At 37.5% G+C, this 22823-nt stretch overlaps 1 long non-coding RNA gene across 1 annotated transcript in view; it reads left to right on the top strand.

Annotated features, from left to right (window-relative positions):
• Window positions 1–22823, top strand: part of LOC147364666 (uncharacterized) — a 193185-nt gene that overhangs the window by 129440 nt on the left and 40922 nt on the right. The window lies entirely within an intron of this gene.

Here is a 22823-nt window from a genome sequence, read left to right as displayed (position 1 = left end):
TATAGGTTTCTCAAGAGGCAGGTCAGGTGGTCGGTCTGGTATGCCCATGTCTTTCAGTGTTTTCCACAGTTTATTGTGATCCACACAGTCAAAGGCTTTGGCATAGTCAATAAAGCAGAAATACATGTTTTTTCTGGAACTGTCTTGCTTTTTCCATGATCCAGCAGATGTTAACAATTTGATCTCTGGTTCCTCTCCCTTTTCTAAAACCAGCTTGAACATCTGGAAGTTCACGGTTCACATACTGCTGAAGCCTGGCTTGGAGAATTTTGAGCATTACTTTACTAGCGTGTGAGATCAGTGCAATTGTGCAGTAGTTTGAGTATTCTTTGGCACTGCCTTTCTTTGGGATTGGAATGAAAACTGACCTTTTCCAGTCCTGTGGCCACTGCTGAGTTAGTAATGTATATATGTCAATCCCAATCTCCCAGTTCATCCCACCCCCTCTCCCTTGGTATCTATGTTTATTCTCTATTTCTGCTATGCAAACAGATTAATCTGTACCATTTTCTAGATTCCACTTATATACATTAACATATGATATGTTTTTTTTTTCTTTCTGACTTATTTCACTTGGTTTGACAGTCTCTAGGTACATCCATGTTTCTGCAAATAACACAATTTCATTCTTCTTTATTGCTGAGTAATATTCCATTGTATATATGTACCATTTAGCCATTCTTTATGCATTCTTCTGTTGATGGACATTTAGGTTGCTTCCATGTCCTGGCTATTGTAAACAGTACTGCAATAAACATTGGGGTGTATGTAATTTTTGAATTATGGTTTTCTCAGGGTCTATGCCCAGGAGTGATATTGGTTGATCATATGGTAGTTCTATTTTTAATTTTTTAAGGAACTTCAATAATATCTATAGTGACTGTATACATCCCCCCCCACCCACCCCCAGAGAAGGCCCTGGCACCCCAGTCCAGTACTCTTGCCTGGAAACTCCCATGGACGGAGGAGCCTGGTAGGCTGCAGTCCATGGGGTCACAAAGAGTCGGACACGACTAAGCGAGTTCACTTTCACTTTTCACTTTCATGCATTGGAGAAGGAAACAGCAACCCACTCCAGTGTTCTTGCCTGGAGAATCCCAGGGACGGGGGAGCCTGGTGGGCTGCCATCTATGGGGTTGCGCAGAGTCGGACATGACTGAAGTGACTTAGCAGCAGCAGTAGCAGCAGCAGCATACATTCCCCCCAACAGTATAAGAGAATTCCCTTTTCTCCACAGAAACTCTCCAGTGTTTATTATTTGTAGATTTTGTGATGATGGCCATTCTTTCTGGTGTGAGGTTATAACTCATTATAGTTTTGATTTGCATTTCTCTAATAATTAGTGATGCTGAGCAACTTTTCATGTTCCTCTTGGTCATCTGTATGTTTTCTTTGGAGAAATATCTTTTAGGTCTTAGCCCATTTTTTCCTTGGGTTGTCTGGTTTTTGTTTTTTGGGTTTTTTTTTTTTTTTTTGGGCTGCATGAGTTTTTATATATTTTGGAGATTAATTCTTTGTTGCTTCACTTGCAAATATTGTCTCCCATTATGGTTGTATTTTTGTCTTGGTTATGATTTCCTTTACTGTACAAAAGCTTTTAAGTTTACTTAGGTCTCATTTGTTTATTTTTGTTTTCATTTTTATTACCCTAGGAGGTGGGTCAAAAAAGATCTTGCTGTGATTTATGTCAAAGAGCATTTTGCCTGTGTTTTCCTCTGAGTTTTATAATGTCTGGCCTTATATTTAGGTCTTTAACCAATTTTGATTTTATGTTTGTGTGTGGTATTAGGATGACAATCAACAAATGAGAAAATCTTTGTGTTAATGCCTTGAAAACGGGCAAGTACCATACTCTTATTCAGTATAATTAATTTGTTGTGATTATTCCTTTGTAGCATAGGTTGTATTTATGATGTATAAAATACATTTCAAGTTGATATTTAAAACAATGAATACTCATTATATTATAGTCATTTGCTGCGCTTAACAGTCTCCTCTAGGATGACTTCCTTTATTAGTTTCCTAGGAAACTAATTTATCACTGCATTCAGTAATCACTGGTAACTAGCAAATAGTAATCACTTGCATTAAGATATGAAAATAGAGTTGCTACAGTTTGATTCAGAATTTGATGGATATATGCTACCTAGAGCACTGGGGCAGCTGCCTATGTAAGAAACAATACCTAAGGTTCAGTTCAGTCGCTCAGTTGTGTCCAACTCCGCAACCCCATGGACTGCAGCACACCAAGCCTCCCTGTCCATCACCAACTCCCAGAGCCTACTCAAACCCATGTCCATCGTGTTGGTGATGCCATTCAATCATCTCATCCTCTGCCATCCCCTTCTCCTCCTGCCTTCAATCTTTCTCAGTATCAGGGTATTTTCCAAAGAGTCAGCTCTTCGCATCAGGTGGTCAAAGTATTGGAGTTTCAGCTTCAGCATCGGTCCTTCCAATGAATATTCAGGACTGATTTCCTTTAAGATGGACTGGCTGGATCTCCTTGCAGTACAGGGGACTCTCAAGAGTCTTCTCCAACACCACAGTTCAAAAGCATCAATTCTTCAGCACTCAGCTTTCTTTATAGTCCAACTCTCACATCCATACATGACTACTGGAAAAACCAGAGCTTTGACTAGACAAAACTTTGTTGGCAAAGTAATGTCTCTGCTTTTTAATATACTATCTAGGTTACTCATAGCTTTTCTTCCAAAGAGCAAGCGTCTTTTAATTTCATGGCTGCAGCCACCATCTGCAGTGATTTTGTAGCCCCCCAAAATAAAGTCTCTCTGTAAAAATAACCTAGGAACTTAAGTGCTATAAATGATATACAGACTGCAAAGGCTTGTTAATAACTATGTGGTGATTTAAATAACTGGGAACTCTTCCTGCTTAAACAGAACTTTTGCTGGTTCAGGAATACTTGAGTCTTCTGTCTCTGAAATAGCAAAATTCTCTGAGAGAGTACCATATATAGACTGAGATTTGCTTCTTGGCTTTGCTGTAGATTCAAAGGGTCAGATCTGGGTTTGAACCTGTATTCTTCAAATCAAAACAAAGAATAGTTATGTAAACATTGACAACTAAGTCATTAAACATGGGGACTATTTCCAGATGTGATGGACCACAGCAAGTATTATTTTAAGAAATATTTTAAAAATTGAAACCTTTAAAAGCAAATCCATTATTACTAGAGAAATTTATAGGAAGCACATGCTGCAGTCAGTCCTCCTTGTAGAAGGACTACACTTGTAGTCCTTGTAGAAGGCAGTGTACTTTAACTCATCCTCCTGATCTAAGAGGAGCTAATTTTTCAGGAATTTCATGAGTCAGCAGTAAAATAGTTTGTAGCCTGAAATTTGCCATGAAGGCTATAATTACACCATAGAATCTGGAAAACTACCAATCAGAGCTTCTCTCTCTCGCCTTCTCCCTCTCTCTCTAGCTATCTCTATCTGTTTCTGTTGTGGGGGTAAGAGAGTTGTTTCTTCTTGCTTTCTTTGTGTCTAGAAATTTGCTCTTTAAACATTTACCAGTATACTACTGGGCTTCAGTCACCTCTTCAGTAATACTTTCTTGAAGAGTAAAATCAATTTCTACCCAAAACAAATATTCATTGGTTGTCTTCTAAATGTTTGACATGACCAATTGCCCTTGATCTCATTCTACTGCTGTATCTGTATTCATATAAATAAAAATAAACATGACTTGTTTTATAAAAAGAGTGAAAGAAAAAGATCAGCTTTCAGGGGCTGGGCAAGGTAGGATGGACATTTATAGGTAATAGCTACTTTAAGAGTTGTATGTCTGTGCTGCTCAATGAGAATAGCACTCGCTTACTGGAAATCATATGGTTATATCCCTCAATTTTCTCTTTTCAAGGACACTTTGTTATCCTTACTTTTTATTGTTCCTGAATTTTTCAGTATAATTTATTGTGCTTCTAAGCACTATATTGTATTAAAATATGACATAATCCCTGCCCCAAATAAACTCATAATCTAGTGGAGACAACAAGTGCAATCACAATTATTTACATGTTAGTGTGTATGCTTTATGCAAATATATATATATATATATATATTCATGACTTTACTTCACCATGTACTAAAGACTGAGTTGGTTGTTTAAGGGGACTGTACAAACAGGTGAGAGATATTCAGAGGTACAAACTTACAGTTGCAAAATGAATGTGTCAAAGGAATGAAATGTACAATGTGGAGAGTACAGTCAATACCTATGTAATACCTTTGTATGGTGACATAGCAACACTAGGCTCATTGTGGTGATCATTTTGAAGTGTATGGAAATACCGAATCACTATGTTATATAACAGAAACTAATATAGTGTTGTAGGTCAATTATACTTTGAAAACAAACACATTTGTAAAAAAAAGAGATCAAATTTGTGGTTACCAGAGGCTGAGGGATCAGGGAAGGGAGAATTGAATAAAAGGCAGCCAAAAGGTATAAACTTCCAGTTTTGTAAGATACTTAAGTAAGATGGATGTAAGGTGTGTGTGTGTGCATGCGTGCATGCTAATCCTTTGGTCATATCTGACTCTGTGTGACGCTAAGAGCTGTAGCCTACCAAGCTCCTCTGTCCATGGGATTCTCCAAGCAAGAATGACATAATAAATAAATACTGCCATATGTTACATGAAAGTTGATTAGAGAGTAAATCCTGAGTCTTCATCACAAGAAAAAACTTTTTCTATTTAATTTTTATCTATATAAAATGATAAATGTTCATTAAATTCATTTTGATAATCATTTTATGATATATATAAGTCAAATCATCATGCTGTCCACCTTAAGATAATGGTGTATGTGAATTATATTGGGTTGACCAGGAAGGTCATTCAGGTTTTTCTGTAACATCTTTTGGAAAAACCCTAAGGAACTTTGGGGCCAACCCAATATCTTAAAAAAAAAAAACTGGAACAAAAAGAGGGTTAACTATACATATTCACCATTATAATACAGAGAGGCTACTATAAGGCATTTAATTTTGTTATTGGTGGTGGTAGGATGATAAGAGTCATTCTAATAATTTTTTTAAAGGGCATAAACAACTGTTTCTGGTCTAGGTCCCTATAACAGCTAAAGGTCCACTTTCCTCAGATATTTTCATTTTTAAAGGCTTAAGATGATTGGTTGCTTAAACTCTACACTTCATGTCTTCATTGTGCTCCATATGAAGGAGGGTGGGGACGAAAGTATATGTGTCCTCTCCATTATAGGGAGACTTCTCCCACATTCTTCTGCATATATCTCATTGATAAGAACGGAATCACATGGTCATTCTTAGAAGGAAGTCAGAGAAGGATAGTATTCTAACTGGTGGCAATGTATACAGTGATTTAAAAGTAGCTTTTTGTTATGAAAGGAGGAGAGAATGACTACATAGTGGTTTTAGGGGGTCGGCTTTATGTGGGGATCCTGCACGTGGACATTTAGGCATGGAGCATCCTACACTAAAAGGAATACTGAAGAAAGGAAAGTTTTCTGCCAGGTCCTGAGGAAACACAGTTCTCTGAAACAGTTCACCAGAGCCTGAACTGGTGGTTGTACAAACAATGGTTTTGGGAATAGCTAGAGGAAGCGGCACAATAAAGGCTGCATTTCAGCAGATTCTTGGGCTTCAGCCAGAGCAACACAGAGCCTCCTGGAGGCAGTAAGTGGGTCACAGGATCAAGAAAAGTAGTCTAAATAATTGCAAATGCAACTAGAGAAAGCAGTGAACAGTGGTCCTCTTCCAGAATGGTCCATCCTGAAAAGAGCACTCGAGAACTCTTGGGTGAGAGGAACAGTTCCAGACCTGGTTCACCTGCAGACGGGCAGTACAGGCAGATCAGAATCTGAGGCAGGTGTCTGGAGGCTGCACACGCTGCATGCACAGGGAGGCCTGTTAGGGCTAAGTGATCCTTTCTTTATTTGGCAGATAAGAGCTCAGAGTAAGATAACTTGCTTTATCAAAGTTAAGTGTGGCTTTACTTGTGCCTTTAATTGTAGTAGACCAGAAACTCCAAACTCTTGACTTACTGGAGAGTATCAAAGGAAAATGGTCTTTTTTTTTTTCCCCTCCTACCCTCTCTTATAAATGGAAAGCATTGTCAGTTGAAATTGAGAGATGAATCAGGTCCCTGTTTAAACATCAATAGAAATATAAGGATTCCAGATTATATCATTTATCTTCTCATTTAATAAGATGTTAATCAAATACTATGAACTTCAGAAAAAGATTTAATTAAAAATTCCTGGTTTTTTTTCCTCAAATGAAAAATTTTGTGCAATAATCATTTGCCTGGTCTGAGTGTAAAATCAGTCTTCCATATACTGCTGCACTGATATTCAAAACACAGTAAAAATACACCATGATATTTTATATAGATATACAGGTATAACCTAGTGGTTAGCTTTGAGGGAAGGCAGCCCTAATTTTGAATTCTAACCTTCACATTCACTGGCAGTGTGATTAGAGACAAGTTAGCATGTGTTCTGTTTCTCGGCTTATAAAATCAGTTATATTAGTAGTAGTCTGGTAATTTTTCACATGGATTCATTCATTTGCTTATTTAGAAATACTTATTGAGACCCTACTATATTCAAGACACTGTTCTGGGTGTTAGAGATGCAAACAGGAGAGCAGCAAAAGCCTGCCCTTGTGGAGCCTACTATCTGGGTGGAGATTAGCTGAGCACTTTGCAAGTATGTGGTATAGTTTCTGGAATAGGATAAACATCCTCTCAGAAGAGAAACTGCCATTATTTCTGTCACTTGTGAAATAACTGGATGACCAAGAGAGTTACTTCCCCAGAATCATGAAGTAATCATAACTCTTCATTTGCTTTGGAGCAACTGCTGCTCTCCAACTAGCTCCAGCCATAACTTAATTCACTCAAAGTTCATTACTTTTTGTTCCCTATTTTTTTAATAAATACAAATATGAGGTAGGATGGGATGTTTTAACTTTTCAGCCAAAGGTACTATTGAAAGACTGAGTAGCGTGTATGTTTCCCCCATCAGAACAACTTTGTTCTAAACACTTAAAGCTCAAATGCCACACTTTTAATGATTTTGACTGAGGAGAGATTATGTTTCTAGTAGCAGAAGTTATTACTTCTACACAACTTTTAGATTGTATTTTGTCAAAACAAGTAATTTTATATTAACTTAATGACCTAAATATAGAGTATATTATAAAATTGTAAATACTGTATCACCCAATCTACCCTGATTTCCCTGTTTAATGATTAAATACTGCCAATGTTTATCTTTTGACATTTAGGAAGTAATATTTATTTTCCATGGATGTGATTCCTAATTTTATTTCACATATTAAAAATGATAAATCTAGTTTATAACATAAATCTATGTAACAAATCCTGGTAAAGTTCTTGGGAGAAAACAAAAATAGACATATTTGTACATGCTTTATTGCCTGTTGTTTAGAATAATGTTTCATCAGAAAACAATTGACAATACCCTTGTAATACAGTGATCGCACAAAGTTATCATGGTGTATAGCTCTCATCTTGAGTGTGGAAAAATATAGATGAAATAATTATTATCATTTGTGGAATTCTTTATAATTATGATAGCTCTACTTTAAATGGAAGATAGGGATAACAATTACATTTAATACTAAAATTCTGAAATATCTGATTGGAAAAAGTGAAATGAAACTGTCTTTTTCCTCTTTATGTAGCAGTATGAGTAGTCTGTACCTCAGTCTCCAGTGTCTAGCATAGAGCCATTAATGCTAGAAAGAGCCACCACATTCAGGAGCATTGTAGGTTGGCACTTTTCATTCTGGACTTTAAAGCAAAGAATTATTTGAAAATATCTGAGTACAATATGAATAAAATTTAATCACATATCACATAAAATACTGTTTGTTTCATTTACCCACCATTAATCTTAACTACAGAAATGTTCATGGCTTGTGAGCTGCTGAAAGTGAGTCATTCAGTCATTCAGTCGTGTCTGACTCTTTGTGACACTATGGACTATACAGTCCATGGAATTCTCCAGGCCAGAATACTGGAGTTGGCAGCATTTCCTTTCTCCAGGGGATCTTCCCAGCCCATGGATCAAACCCAGGTTTCCGGCATTGCAGGCAGATTCCTTACCAGCTGAGCCACCAGGGAAACCCAAGAATACTGGAGTGGGTAGCTGTTAAAAACGTAACTTAAATGTGTCACTTTTTGGTAATTCTCACAATATGTTAAACATTTTAATTATTATATTTATTTTGGAGATCTGTGATCTTTGATGTTACTATTGTAATTGTTTTGCTATACCATGAACCACATACACCCAAGATGACAAATGTAATTGATAAATGTTGTGCGTGTTCTGACTATTCCACCAATAAGCCATTACCTCCACCTCACTCCCTCTCTTTAGGCCTTCCCTGTTCCATGATACACAACTCTACTGAAGTAGATCAATTAATGATCCTAAGCCTCTAAGTGTTTAAGTGAAAGGAAGAGTTGCAATTCTCTCACTTTAAATGAAAAGCTAGAAATGATTAAGCTTAGTGAGGAAGAATTGTTGAAAGTTGAGATAGACCGAAAACTAGACCTTTTACCAAACAGCCAAGTTTTGAATGCAAGTGAAAACTTCTTGTAGGAAATTAAAAGCACTACTCTAGTGAACATAGGAGTGATGTGAAAGTAAAACAGTCTTATTGCTGATAAGGAGAAAGTCTGAGTGATCTGATTTAAAGATCAGACCAGCCACACCATTACCTTAAACCCTAGCCTTATTGTGAGCAAGACCCTAATTCTCTTCAAGTCAATGAGGGCTGAAAGAAATGAAGAAGCTGCAGAAGAAAAGTAGGAGGTTAACAGAGGTTCTCTCATGAGCTATAAGGAAAGAAGCTGTCTCTTTAACACAAAAGTGCAAGGTGAAGCAGGAAGTCTTGCTTGTATTAATAGAAACTGTAATAAGTCATACAGAAAACCTCGCTAAGATCATTAATGAAGGTGGCTACACTAAGCAATCGATTTTCAGTGTAGACAGAAAAGCCTTATATGGGAAGAAGATGTCATCTATGATTTTAATAGCTAGACAGGAAAAGTCAGTGACTGGCTGCAAATCTTCAAAAGATCTACTGGCTCTCTTGTTAAGGACTAATGCAGTTGGTGACTTTAAAGTTGAAGCCAGTGATTATTTACCACTCAAAAAATCTAGAGCCTTTAAGAACTATGCTAAACTACTCTGTTTGTGTTCTATAAATGCAACAACAAAGCCTGGATGACGGCACTCCTGTCTGTAACATGGTTCACTGAATATATTAAGTCAACTATTGAGACTTACTGTTCAAGGAAAAAGAAAAATACCTTTCAAAATATTAGCAATCATTGACAAGTCACCTAATCTGTTAATTGCCATAAGCAAAAGCTCTGATGGAGATAGATGTACAATGAGATTCATGTTGTTTTCATGCCTGCAACACAGTATCCTCCTTCAGCCCATGGAGCAAAGGGTAATTTCAAGTCCTATTATTTAAAAAATATATTTTCAAGGCTATAGCTTCCACAGACAGTCATTCCTCTGATGGATCTGGGCAAAATAAATTGAAAACCCCTGGAAAAGATTCACCATTCTATATGCCATTAAGAATATTTACTATTCATGGTTATAGGTCAGAAGATCATCAGGATTTGGAAGAAGTTGATTCCAACCCTGATGGGTGACTTGGAGGGGTTCAAGACTTCAGTGGGGGAAGTAACTACAGATATGGTGGAAATGGCATGAAAACTAGAATTTTAAGTAGAGTCTGAAGATGTGACTGAATTGCTTCAATTTCATGATAAAATTTTAACAGATGATGAGTTGCTTCTTACGAATGGGTAAAGAAAGCGGTTTCTTGAGACGGAACCTAGTTCTGGTGAAGATGCTCTGAAGACTGCTGAAATGACAACAAAAGATTTAGAATAATACATAAACTCAGTTGATAAAGGAGTGGCAGAGTTTGAGAAAATTGACTCCAATTTTCAAAGAAATTCTACTGTAGGTAAACGATTGTCAAACATCACCGCATGCTAAGAGGAATCATTTGTGAAAGGAAGAGTCAATTGATGCGGTAAACTTCGTTTTTGTCATATTTTAAGAAATTGCCACAGCCACCTGAATCTTCAGCAACCACCACCCTGATCAGTCAGCAGCCATCAATATCCATGCAACACCCTCTACCAGCAAAAAGATTATCATTTGTCGAAGGCTCAGATGGTTAGCATTTTTTAGCAATTAAATAAATTTTTTTAAATAAGGTACACACATTTTTTTTAGGTGTAACACTATTGCACATTTAATAGACTACACTGGAATGTAAACATAAACTTTATAGGCACTGAGAGACTAAAAATGTGTGTGACTCACTTTATTATGATATTTGGTTTATTCTTGTGGTCTGAAACTGAACATGCAATATCTCCACAGTATGACTGTAATGTTTTGGAGAATCTTTAATTGACACCCAAGCAGCAGTTGCTATTTCACTTTAGGTGATTTCAAAGTAACACCTGAATGGAATTCTTTTATTACAAAAGTAGAAACAAAGGAACTGAATGAAAAAAAATAGGTATAATATTTATAGTACTTACTGATGTGTTGAACTATTTGGTAGATGTAAAACTAATTATAATGTTTGTAATTATATGAAGCCTTTGTTTAATAACCAATATTCCCTTATTAAAGGACCAGAAAACTCATTAGAGCCATGAGCAAATGAAAAGATTAATCAGAAACCTAACCTTGGTCACAAATAGCTCTTCTTTCTTATAGTCTTCTGAGTTTCACCTTTGTCCTTTGCTATGCAGTTATCTTCTTTCTAGTGAATTAAATTTCTATACTAGATACAAAAATTCTCTCAGAGACTAGCTGCATTTACTTAAGTAATTTGATAGTACAGATGATTTTCTGGATATACTGCTCTAAAATTGTATTTCTATTACTCTCATCCATTAATGTCTTTGGAAGCAAACTTTTCTTTGCCTGTGACATTTATTCTAACTACTTTTAGACATGATAACATCAGTGACCCATAGATAATCCAAGTTCAAAGGTCACATTTAAATAGGTTTTTTTTTTTAATAAGATTTTAAATCTACTTGTCTTTTTAAAATATAGCATTAGTAACAAGAAAATCAATTGTAACATATTGGAACCAAAGCACATTTTATTGTGCAAGTGAGAATAAAAGTTCAAGATTTAAGAAGAACTTTAATGACAGTTGAGGATACATTTTTTTTTTTTTGTCATAAATAGAGGTCAAGAGTCACTAGGCTTGTTACAGGAAATATTTAGTTTACATCAACTAATTAAACACTAGAACCATAGACATAGCTATGCCTAACTTACTTGAAAATATCCAGTGGTGTACAGTAGAAGATTCCAATGGATTTGCAAGAACCTATTCAAGTTTCTTGTGGAATTCACTTGAATTCCACATTCAGTGACCTTACCTTAGTTGCTTGAAATCAACCATGGTGGGAATATTTGCACCTCAGAAATCAGCAGATACCTCAAATAAGAGCTTTCTCTCCCCTGGAGAGCTTGAAGTAAAGATTGAAATGTCTGACTTTTAAAGGCACAATTTAAAGTAAGTGCATTGTGCTTGGTGAGAGTCCAAAGTCTACTTTTTTTCTGTGTTTAAAAATTGTGGATGATGACATTTCTGAGTCCTACTTCCAATCTGCCATCACTTTAACATTTCCATTTTTCCTCACCTGATGCCAAGATGCTCTGGAAGCCAGGATACCTAAGTTTGAGGAGCTAGTATCCACTCAGGCCTACAAGGATCAAAACTTAGTAGTAGAAGTCCATTTCTGCCTGAAATTGCCTCAAATCCTTTTTAGATGGTTGGGTGAGAATCTTAAGAAAATTAAAGATCCACTAAACCATCAAAACCAAGAGTGCCTTGACCCTTGTGAATGCTGTCTCTTAATACCAACAATTCTGAAAGAGATGGGAACACCAGACCACCTGACCTGCCTCCTGAGAAACCTGTATGCAGGTCAGGAAGCAACAGTTAGAACTGGACATGGAAAAACAGACTGGTTCCAAATAGGAAAAGGAGTATGTCAAGGCTGTATATTGTCACCTGCTTATTTAACTTATGTGTAGAGTACATCATGAGAAACGCTGGACTGGAAGAAGAAGAAACACAAGCTGGAATCAAGATTGCCGGGAGAAATATCAATAACCTCAGATATGCAGATGACACCACCCTTATAGCAGACAGTGAAAAGGAACTAAAAAGCCTCTTGATGAAAGTGAAAGTGGAGAGTGAAAAAGTTGGCTTAAAGCTCAACATTCAGAAAATGAAGATCATGGCATCCGGTCCCATCACTTCATGTGAAATAGATGGGGAAACAGTGGAAACAGTGTCAGACTTTATTTTTCTGGGCTCCAAAATCACTGCAGATGGTGACTGCAGCCAGGAAATTAAAAGACGCTTACTCCTTGGAAGAAAAGTTATGACCAAACTAGATTGCATATTCAAAAGCAGAGACATTACTTTGCCAACAAAGGTCCGTCTAGTCAAGGCTATGGTTTTTCCTGTGGTCATGTATGGATGTGAGAGCTGGACTGTGAAAAAGGCTGAGCGCTGAAGAATTGATGCTTTTGAACTGTGGTGTTGGAGAAGACTCTTGAGAGTCCCTTGGACTGCAAGGAGATCCAACCAGTCCATTCTGAAGGAGATCAGCCCTGGGATTTCTTTGGAGGGAATGATGCTGAAGCTGAAACTCCAGTACTTTGGCCACCTCATGCGAAGAGTTGACTCATTGGAAAAGACTCTGATGCTGGGAGGGATTGGGGGCAGGAGGAGAAGGGGATGGCAGAGGATGAGATGGCTGGGTGGCATCACTGACTTGATGGACGTGAGTCTGGGTGAACTCCGGGAGTTGGTGATGGACAGGGAGGCCTGGCGTGCTGTGATTCATGGGGTCGCAAAGAGTCGGACACGACTGAGTGACTGAAATGAACTGAACTGAATACCAACAATATAGTTAGGAGGTATGAAAGAAAGAATTAACTCAGAAGGGTTTGGGTGCACACTATGTAGTAAAGGATTAACTCAGTGGAATTAGGTAGCTTAAACTTTGAATATTCTAAGTGAAGTGAAGTCACTCAGTCGTGTCCGACTCTTTGCGACCCCATGGACTGTAGCCTATCAGGCTCCTCTGTCCATGGGATTTTCCAGGCAAGAGTGCTGGAGTGGATTGCCATTGAAAGGATTAACTCTTGACCAGGTCCTGAGAGATTATCTCAAAATCCTTGGAATATTCTGCATGATGAGAGTACATTTGTATAGCAGAGCCATGATCCATGCCTGAGAGTTTATATTAACATCAAGCTTTATGATGGGGGCCTTGGGCTGTATTACTTTGATCTTGGAGGGGTTATAGATTGAGTAACTCAGATGAGTCATGCTGGTGCTCCATGCCGGTAGTCCTTCATGACTAACCCTCCCAATCCCTGTGAAAAATCTCTGTCACAGCTCAAGTGAGCTTTCCTTCTTGGCAGGACTTCACATATGTTGTCATAGGTCATTGTTGGGAGAATTAAACATTGTCCATGTTACTCCACTGGGTGAGGACAACTGTACGCTTATGGCTGGTTTCTCCTGAGCTGTGTCCTATTTACCTTTTGCCTTTGTTGAGTTTAACCTCTATCCTTTCACTGTAATAAATGGGAACTGTGAACTTCTGAGTTTTACAGGTCCAAATCTGAAGAATCAAATCTGAGCGGGAGTCTTGGGAAATCTTAATACAAGTGATCTTCAAGGGAAAGCGCTGACCCAGAAGCCAGGAGTCCTTAAGTCTATTTCAGCCCTGTTAAAAATATAACTCTATGATTGGAGGTCATCTGCTCCCTTTGATAGATTCCAGTTTATCTACATATTTTTAACCTTTGTGACTTCTAAGTTAAGTTCTATATCTGATATTCTGTGATTCTAAATATGCAATTTACCTATTATTTCTGTCTAGGACTTCAAAGTCAGTAACACATTCAAGTCCTGGGTCTTAAAAAAGATCCAGTAAAAAAGCATGTGAGAATACTTTATTGCTAATAGTAAATCTAGTTTATCTTTGATTTTTTTTTTGGGGGGGTGGTCTCCCTCTGACCATCTACTATAAAGGTGGCACTACTTAAGAAATCAACAAAACCACAAAAAATAAACTCATATACATATCCCTGGACTCCCCCAGCAGCTCAGTGGTAAAGAATCTGCTCTGCCAATGCAGATGTGAGTTTGATTCCTGGGTTAGGAAGATCCTCTGGAGAAGGAAATGGCAGCCCACTCTGGTATTCTTGCCTGGGAAATCCCATGGACAGAGGAGCCTGGCAGGCTATAGTCCGTGGGGTTAAGAAAGAGTCAGACATGCCTTAGTGACTAAAAATGACAGCAATATATGTTTTGGGCACTGTGGACAATAGATCCTTTTACATGAAATTATATTCTTCATTGTAATTACTGGGAACCATAAATTTAAAAATATTATGTTATTTGTCTAAACAGGAAGTATATAAAGTTGTCAATGGATTGGAAAATGGCTTCCAGCAAAACTTCAAAAATCTCAAAACACATTTATTAACATCAGAAGCTAAACCATGTGAAATTAATTCTACTCATTGTTCTTATGATAAAATCATACATTTCAAGTTAGGATTTCTTGGAGCTTCACTGATTTAACTATATTTTTGAGTAATTTAAGAAAGATAGCAGTCTAGTTTGGACTTTTTTTTATTTTCCTCCTAAATTAATAATTCTAGGGATAGTCCTAATCATAATTAACAATTTGAATTTTAAGTCAAGGAGGAGTATGGAATGAGTTGAAGCCTAGTGTAGACTATATTATTCAGCCTTTAAATGTATCTCACCCATCTTGTGAGGGACTTCTGATAGGGATCAAGAAAGATATCCAGGTGCCCTTCTCTTTTTTTAAGATAAATAGCGAAATGCATCTTTGCTTTACAGATACCAGAAGAAGAAACAGGGAGTTTCCCATATTATTTTATTTGGAAAAAATATAACATGAAACCTATCCTCTTAAAATATTTGAGTGTGCGTGCATGCATGCTCAGTCACTTCAGTTGTGTCTGACTCTGTGCAATGCTATGCTCTGTAGCCTGCCAGGCTCCTCTGTCCATGGGATTCTCTAAGGCAAGAACACTGGAATGGGTTGCCATGCCCTCCTCCAGGGGATCTTCCGGACCCAGGGAATGAACCCACAGTGTCTCCTGCATCTTCTGCATCACAGACAGATTCTTTACCACTGCACCACTTGTGAAGCCCATATTTAAGTATACAATATGTTATTGCAGACTTATAGGTACAATGTTTTACAACAGATCCCTAGAGCTTGTTCATCTTGCTTGACTAAACTGCATATACCTTGGTTAGGAACTGTTTCTCCTCAACCTCCAGCCACTGGCAGCCACCATCCCACTATACGATTCTATAAATATGACTCTTTTAGATATCTCATAAAAATGGGATCATGCAGTATTTATTTTTCTACAATTGGCTTATTTCTCTTAGCATAATGCCTTCAGTTTTCATGCATGCAGTTGAATTTTGTAGAATTCTCTTTTTTTAAAGACCAAATATTATTTCATTGTTTGTACAGATGAAACTTGAGCAACTTAGGGGTTGGGGCACTAACCACCTGTGCAATTGAAAACCTGAGTATAACTTTACAGTTAGTTACAGTTAGTATACTGTTTACAGTTAGTATACTGTTTACAGTTAGTATAACTTCCCCGCATCTGCAATGCGGTTCTGTAGCTAAGGATTCAACCAATCACCGACAATTTAGTACTGCAGTAAGTATCTACTGAAAAAAAAAAATTCTTGTTTAAGTGGACCTGTATAGTTTAAACAAGTGTATATACAGCAATTTCTTTATCCATCATCCTTCAATGGACGTTTAAGTTGTCTTCATATGTTGGCTAGTGTAAACTGCTGCAATGAACATGGGAGTACGGCTATCTTTTTGAGATCCTGATTTCAATTCTTTTGGGTAAATATCCCAAAGTGGGATTGCTGGATCATGTGGTAGTTCTTGAGATGATCTGAGATCATATGGTAGTTCTTGTAATTTCTTGAGAAGCTGCCATACTGTTTTCCATAGTGGCTATACCATTTACATTCCCACCAACAGTGTAAAAGGGTTCCAATTTCTTCTTACTCAAATATTTGTGGTGTTTGGGGATTTTTTCACTTTTATTGATATACAATTTACATATATTACTGTAAGTTTAAGGTGTATATTGTAATGATTTGACTTATATACATTGTGAAATAACTGTAGACAACATCCATCATCTCATAAATACAACAAAAAGAAAAAGGAAATCTCCTTGTGATAAGAACTCTTAGGATTTACCCTTAACTTGCATGCATATTATACAGCAGTGTTAACTATAGTCATCATGTTGTACATTACATACCTAGTATTTATATACCTTAAACCTAGAAGGCTGTACCTTTTTATATTGAAGTATAATTGCTTTGTGATGTTGTGTTAGTTTCTGGTACACAACAGTGAATCAGTTAATATGTATACATGTATCCTCTCCCTCTTGAGCCGCCCTCACACCCCCACCTCCTATCCCACTGCTCATCACAGAGTCCCAAACTGAGCTTCCCATGCTATATAGCAGCTTCACACTAGCTATCTGTTTTACACATGGTAGTGTATGTATGTCAATCTTGCTCCCCCAGTTCATCCCACCCTCCACTTCCCCTTCACCCCACCATGTCCACATGTCCATTCTTTACATCTGTGTCTCTATTCCTACCCTGCAAATAGGTTCTATATGTACCATTTTTCTACATTCCATATATATGCATTACCATATGATATTTGTTTTTCTCTTCCTGACCTACTTCACTCTGTATAACAGACTCTAGTGCATCCACATCACTCCAAACGACCAATTTCACTTCATTTTAGCCTGAGTAATTGTCCATTGAATATATGTATCACATCTTTATCCATTCATCTGTTGATGGACATTTGGGTTGCTTCCATGTCCTGGCTATTGTAAATAATCTGCAATGAACATGTGTCATTTTGAATTATGGTTTTCTCAGGGTATATATTCCAGTAGTGGGATTGCTGGATCATATAGCAGTTCTATCTTTACTTTTTTAAGGAATCGCCATACTGTTCTCCATAGTGGCTGTAACAATTTACATTCCCACCAACAGTGAAGAGGTTTCTGTTTTCTCCACACCCTGTCCAGTATTCATTGTTTGAAGATTTTGTGATGATGGCCATTCTCACAGATGTGAGGTGGAGGTGGTACCTCATTGTGTGGAAGGTTGTGGTGGCTCAGTGGTAAAGAATCCACCTGCTAATGCAAGAGAAACAGATTTGATCCCTGGGTCAGGAAGAGCCCCTGGAGAAGCAAATGGCAACCCACTCAAGTATTCTTGCCTAGAGGATCACATGAACAGAGGAGTCTGGCAGGCTAGTATCCATGGGGTTTCAAAGAGCCAGACATGACTGAATGACTGAGCATGCACGTTCATGGAAGACTGTAACTTTTGATTACCTTCTTCCATTCCCATCCCCATCCTCTGGTAAGCCCAAGTCTAATCTTTTTTTTTTTTCCCCCCTAAAGACTCCACATATAACTGAGATCATACTGTGTGTGTCTTTCTCTGTATGACTTGTTTCACTTAGTATAATGGTTTTTAGGTTGATATATATTGTCACAAATGGTAGGATTTCCTCATTTTTAAGGTTAAATAATAATCTTGTGTCTGTGTGTGCATGTCTGTGTATCTTAATTCATTCATCTGTTGCTGGGCACAGGTTGCTTCCATATCTTGGCTATGGAAATTATGCTGCAATGAACAAAGGAGTGCCTATATCTCATTGAATCTGTGTTTTCATTTCTTCTGATATACATCCAGGAGGGGAATATATGATCCATATGCTGGATCATATGGTGGTTCTATTTTTAATTTTTTGATATTTTTTCCATAGTGACTGTACCAATGAATAATCTCATCAACAATGCAAAATATGTCCTTTTATCCACATCCATACCAGCATTTGGTATCTTTTGTCTTTTTGATCGTGGCCACTGTAACAGGTGTAAAATTATATCTCATTTTGGCTTTGATTTGCATTTCTGTAATGACTAGTGCAAAATTCAGACTTAAATTGAACAAAGGAGGGAAAACCACTAGATCATTCAGGTATGGCCTAAATCAAATCCCTTATGATTATACAGTGGAAGTGACAAATAGATTCAATGGATTATCTTATACAGTGCCTGAAGAACTATGGACAGAGGTTCATGATACTGTATAGGAGGCAGTGATCAAGACCATCCCCAAGAAAAAGCAATGCAAAAAGGCAAAATGCTTGCCTGACAAAGCCTTACAAATAGCTGAGAAAAGAGAGGTGAAAAGCAAAGGAAAAAAGGAAAGATATATCTATTTGAATGCACAGTTTCAAAGAATAGCAATGAGACGTAAGAAAACCTTCCTCAATGATCAATGCAAAGAAATAGAGGAAAACAATATAACAGGAAAGACTAGAGATCACTTCAAGAAAATTAGAGATACCAAGGGAACATTTCATGCAAACATGGGCACAATAAAGGGCAGAAATGGTATGGACCTAACAGAAGCAGAAGATATTAAGAAGAGGTGACAATAATACACAGAAGAACTATACAAAAAAGATCTTCATGACCCAGATAATAATGATTGTGTGATCCCTCACCTAAAGCCAGACATCCTGGAATGTGAAGTCAAGTGGGCCTTAGAAAGCAGCACTACAAACAAAGTTAGTGGAGGTGGTGGAATTCCAGTTGAGCTATTTCAGATCCTAAAAGATGATGCTGTGAAAGTGCTGCACTCAATATGCCAGCAAATTTGGAAAACTCAGCAGTGGCCACAGGACTGGAAAAGGTCAGTTTTTATTTCCAGTCCCAAAGAAAGGCAATGCCAAAGAATGCAAATTACCACACAATTGCACTTATCTCACACTAGCATAATAATACTCAAAATTCTCGAAGCCAGGCTTCAACAGTGTGTGAACCATGAACTTCCAGATGTTCAAGCTGGATTTAGAAAAGGCAGAGGAACCAGGGATCAAATCGCCAACATCCGCTTGATCATCAAAAAAGCAAGAGAGTTCCAGAAAAACATCTACTTCTGCTTTATTGACAACACCAAAGCCTTTGACTGTGTGGATCACAACAAACTGTGGAAAATTCTGAAAGAGATGGGAATACCATACCACCTGATCTGCCTCTTGAGAAATTTGCATGCAGGTCAGGAAGCAACAGTTAGAACTGGACATGGAACAACAGACTGGTTCCAAATAGGAAAAGGAGTACGTCAAGGCTGTATATTGTCACCCTGCTTATTTAACTTATATGCAGAATGAAGGAAAGCTACAGGGCTCAAAACAGCCTAGAGTTAAAACTCCCCCCCAGGTCCTCCCTACCATTCTATACAGAAAAAAATAACCTTTCCCCCCCCCCCCAAAAAAGGGATGAACATTAAGATTGATTACGTTCAGCTCCCAGCCAGTCCTAGTCTCTGGCTGGTCTCAAGAATTCCTTGCCCCAGTTGTTAGAAGCTAACTAATCAAAATGATCTTGAAGAAAAACAGACCCCTTCAAAACAATGTATCTCCACATATATATGTTTTCTATATATACCTACTTTTTTCTTGACTTAGGGCAGCAGCTCACTGGTCTGACTGCTACCCCTTCTCACCTCAATAAAGGTGATCTGTTCATGTAGAGTATCAGTCTCATTATTTCTCCAAACTGAACCTTCTCTAGTTCCTTTACCTTACACAGAGTACACCATGCGAAATGTAAGGCTGGATGAAGCACATGCTGGAAATAAGATTGCTGGGAGAAATATCAATAACCTCAGATACACAGATGACACCACCCTTATGGCACAAAGTGAAGAAGAACTAAAGAGCCTCTTGATGAAAGTGAAAGAGGAGAGTGAAAAGTTGGCTTAAAACTCAACATTCAGAAAACTAAGATCATGGCATCTGGTCCCATCACTTCATGGCAAATAGATGGAGAAACAATGGAAAGAGCGATAGACTTTTTTTTTTGAGGCTCCAAAATCACTGCAGATGGTGACTGCAGCCATGCAATTAAAAGACGCTTGCTCCTTGGAAGAAAAGCTGTAACAAACCTAGACGGTGTATTAAAAAGCAGAGACATTACTCTGCAACTAAGGTCCGTCTAGTCAAGGCTATGGTTTTTCCATTAGTCATGTATGAATGTGAGAGTTGGACTATAAAGAAAGCTGAGCACCGAAGAATTGATGCTTTTAAACTGTGGTGTTGGAGAAGACTCTTTTGAGAGTCCCTTGGACAGCAAGGAGATCCAACCAGTCCATCGTAAAGGAAATCAGTCCTGAATGTTCATTGGAAGGACTGATTCTGAAGCTGAAACTCCAATACTTTAGCTACCTGATTCGAAGAACTGATTCATTGGAAAAGACCCTGATGCTGGGAAAGATTGAAGGCAGGAGAAGAAGGGGACAACAGAGGAAGAGATGGTTGGATGGCATCACTGACTTCATGGACATGAGTTTGAGCAAGCTCTGGGAGTTGGTAATGGACAGGGAGGCCTGGCATGCTGCAGCCCATGAGGTTGCAAAGAGTTGGACATGACTGAGTAACTGAACTGAACAGAATGACTAGTGAGGCTGAGCCTCTTTCAAGTACCAACTGATCGTTTATTTCCTTTTTTAGGAAAACAGTTTGGATACTCTGAGTAGAAAAATGTTATTCAGGTCCATTGTTCATTTTCACCAAATATCTAGGTAAAATTCCATGAGTTCTTGCTGGTTTATATATTTGAGGAGGATTGGCATTAATTCCTCTTTAAATGTTTGGTAAAATTCACCAATGAAGCATTTTGGTTCTAGATAATCTTTGCTGGGAAATATTTGATTACTGAATCAATCTCTCTTCTAGTAACTGGTCTATTCAGATTTTCTATTTATTCCTTATTTAGTCTTGGTAATTCATATGTTTCTAAGAGATTTTCCATTTTCTAGCTTTCCCAGAGAACAAACTTAGTTCATTTAAACTTTTCTGTTGTTTTCCTGATTTCTATTTCATTTATTCTGTCCTAATTTTTATTATTTCCTTCCTTCTGTTGACTTTGGTTTCAGCTTGTTCTTTGGTCTTTTAATTTTTGATAATAACTATATTGATAGGTAAGGTGATAGCTCATTATAGATGTGATTTGTATTTTCCTGATGATTAGTGACATTGAGCATTTTTTATATAGGTTTGCCATTTTTAACTTTTCTTTGCAGAAAATTTATATTTGTCCTTATGCTGTTTTTAAATTGGGTTATCAGGGATTTTTAAAACTATTCAGTTATAGGAATTCCTTATATATTTTAGACCTTAACCCCTCATAAGATATATGGTTTGCAGTAGTTTTTCCCATTCTGCAGGTTGCCTTTGTGCTAATTTCCTTTTCTGTGCAGGGGCTCTAATTTGATGTAGTCCCACTTTTCTTTTTATTGCCTGAGTTTTTTGTGCTACATCCATCCAATCTTTTCAAGACCTGTATCATTAAACTTTTTTTTCCTATGCATTCTTCTATGAGGTTTAAAGTTCTAGGTCTTATATTTTAAATCTTAAATCAACTTTGATTTGATTTTTGTGTAAAATGTTAAGACAAGGGTCCAATTTCTCTATGTTTCTTTATTTGCATATTGTTATCCATTTTTCCAGCACCATTTGCTGAAGATTGCCCTTTCCCCATTGTGTTCCTGGGAAAGATCAGTTGATTTTATATGCACTGGATATATGTGTTTATTTCTGAATTCTCTAATCTGTTCTATTGGTCTATACGTTTGATTTTATGGCAGTTCCATACTCTTCTGGTTATTGTAACCTCTCTTTTTGATTTTAATATTTTTTTCAACTTCTATAAAACTGTCACTGGGTTTTTGATAGGGATTGCACTGAATCTGTAAATTGCTTTGGATAGTATGGACATCATAAGAACATCAGGTTTTAGGGACTTCTCAGGTGGTCCGGTGGTTAAGACTCCATGCTTCCACTGCAGGAGGCATGGGTTTGATCTCTGGTCAGGGAAGTTCTACATGCCAAAAAAAGAATATCAGGTCTTCCAATCCATGAATATGAGAAATCTTTACATTTGTGTCTAGTTAATTTCTTTCACCAGTAATTTGTAGTGTTCAGTAAGTCTTTTCACCTCCTTAGTTGAGTTTATTCCTAAGTATTTTATTCATTTTAGTGTTATTGTAGATGAAATTGTCTGCTGATTTCTTTTTGCATAGTTTATTTTTAGTGTGTAGAAATGCAACTGATTTTTGTATGTTGATTTTTTTTTATCCTGAAATGTCACTGAATTTATTTATTTATTCTAGTAGCTTTACAGAGCCTTTGCTGCTGCTGCTGCTGCTAAGTCGCTTCAGTCGTGTCCGACTCTGTGCGACCCCAGAGACAGCAGCCCACCAGGCTCCCCCGTCCCTGGATTCTCCAGGCAAGAACACTGGAGTGGGTTGCCATTTCTTTCTCCTTTAGGGTTTCCTCTATATAAGATCATATCATTTAAAAACAGTAGCAATTTACTACTACCTTTATGATTTGTGTGCCCTTTATTCTTTGGACATGCTCAGTGACTCGGTGATATCTGACTCTGCAACCCTATGAAGTGTACTCTGCCAAGCTCCTCTGTCCATGGAATTTTCACAGCAAGAATACTGGAGTGGGTTGCCATTTCCTACTCCAGGGGATCTTCCTGACCCAGGG

The sequence above is a fragment of the Bos grunniens genome, chromosome 10 (assembly GCF_055505025.1).
Source record: "Bos grunniens cultivar Pamir isolate PY7600 chromosome 10, Bosgru_T2T1.0, whole genome shotgun sequence".
NCBI classification, from domain to species: domain Eukaryota; kingdom Metazoa; phylum Chordata; class Mammalia; order Artiodactyla; family Bovidae; genus Bos; species Bos grunniens.
This window is presented reverse-complemented; position numbering and strand designations above follow the sequence as displayed.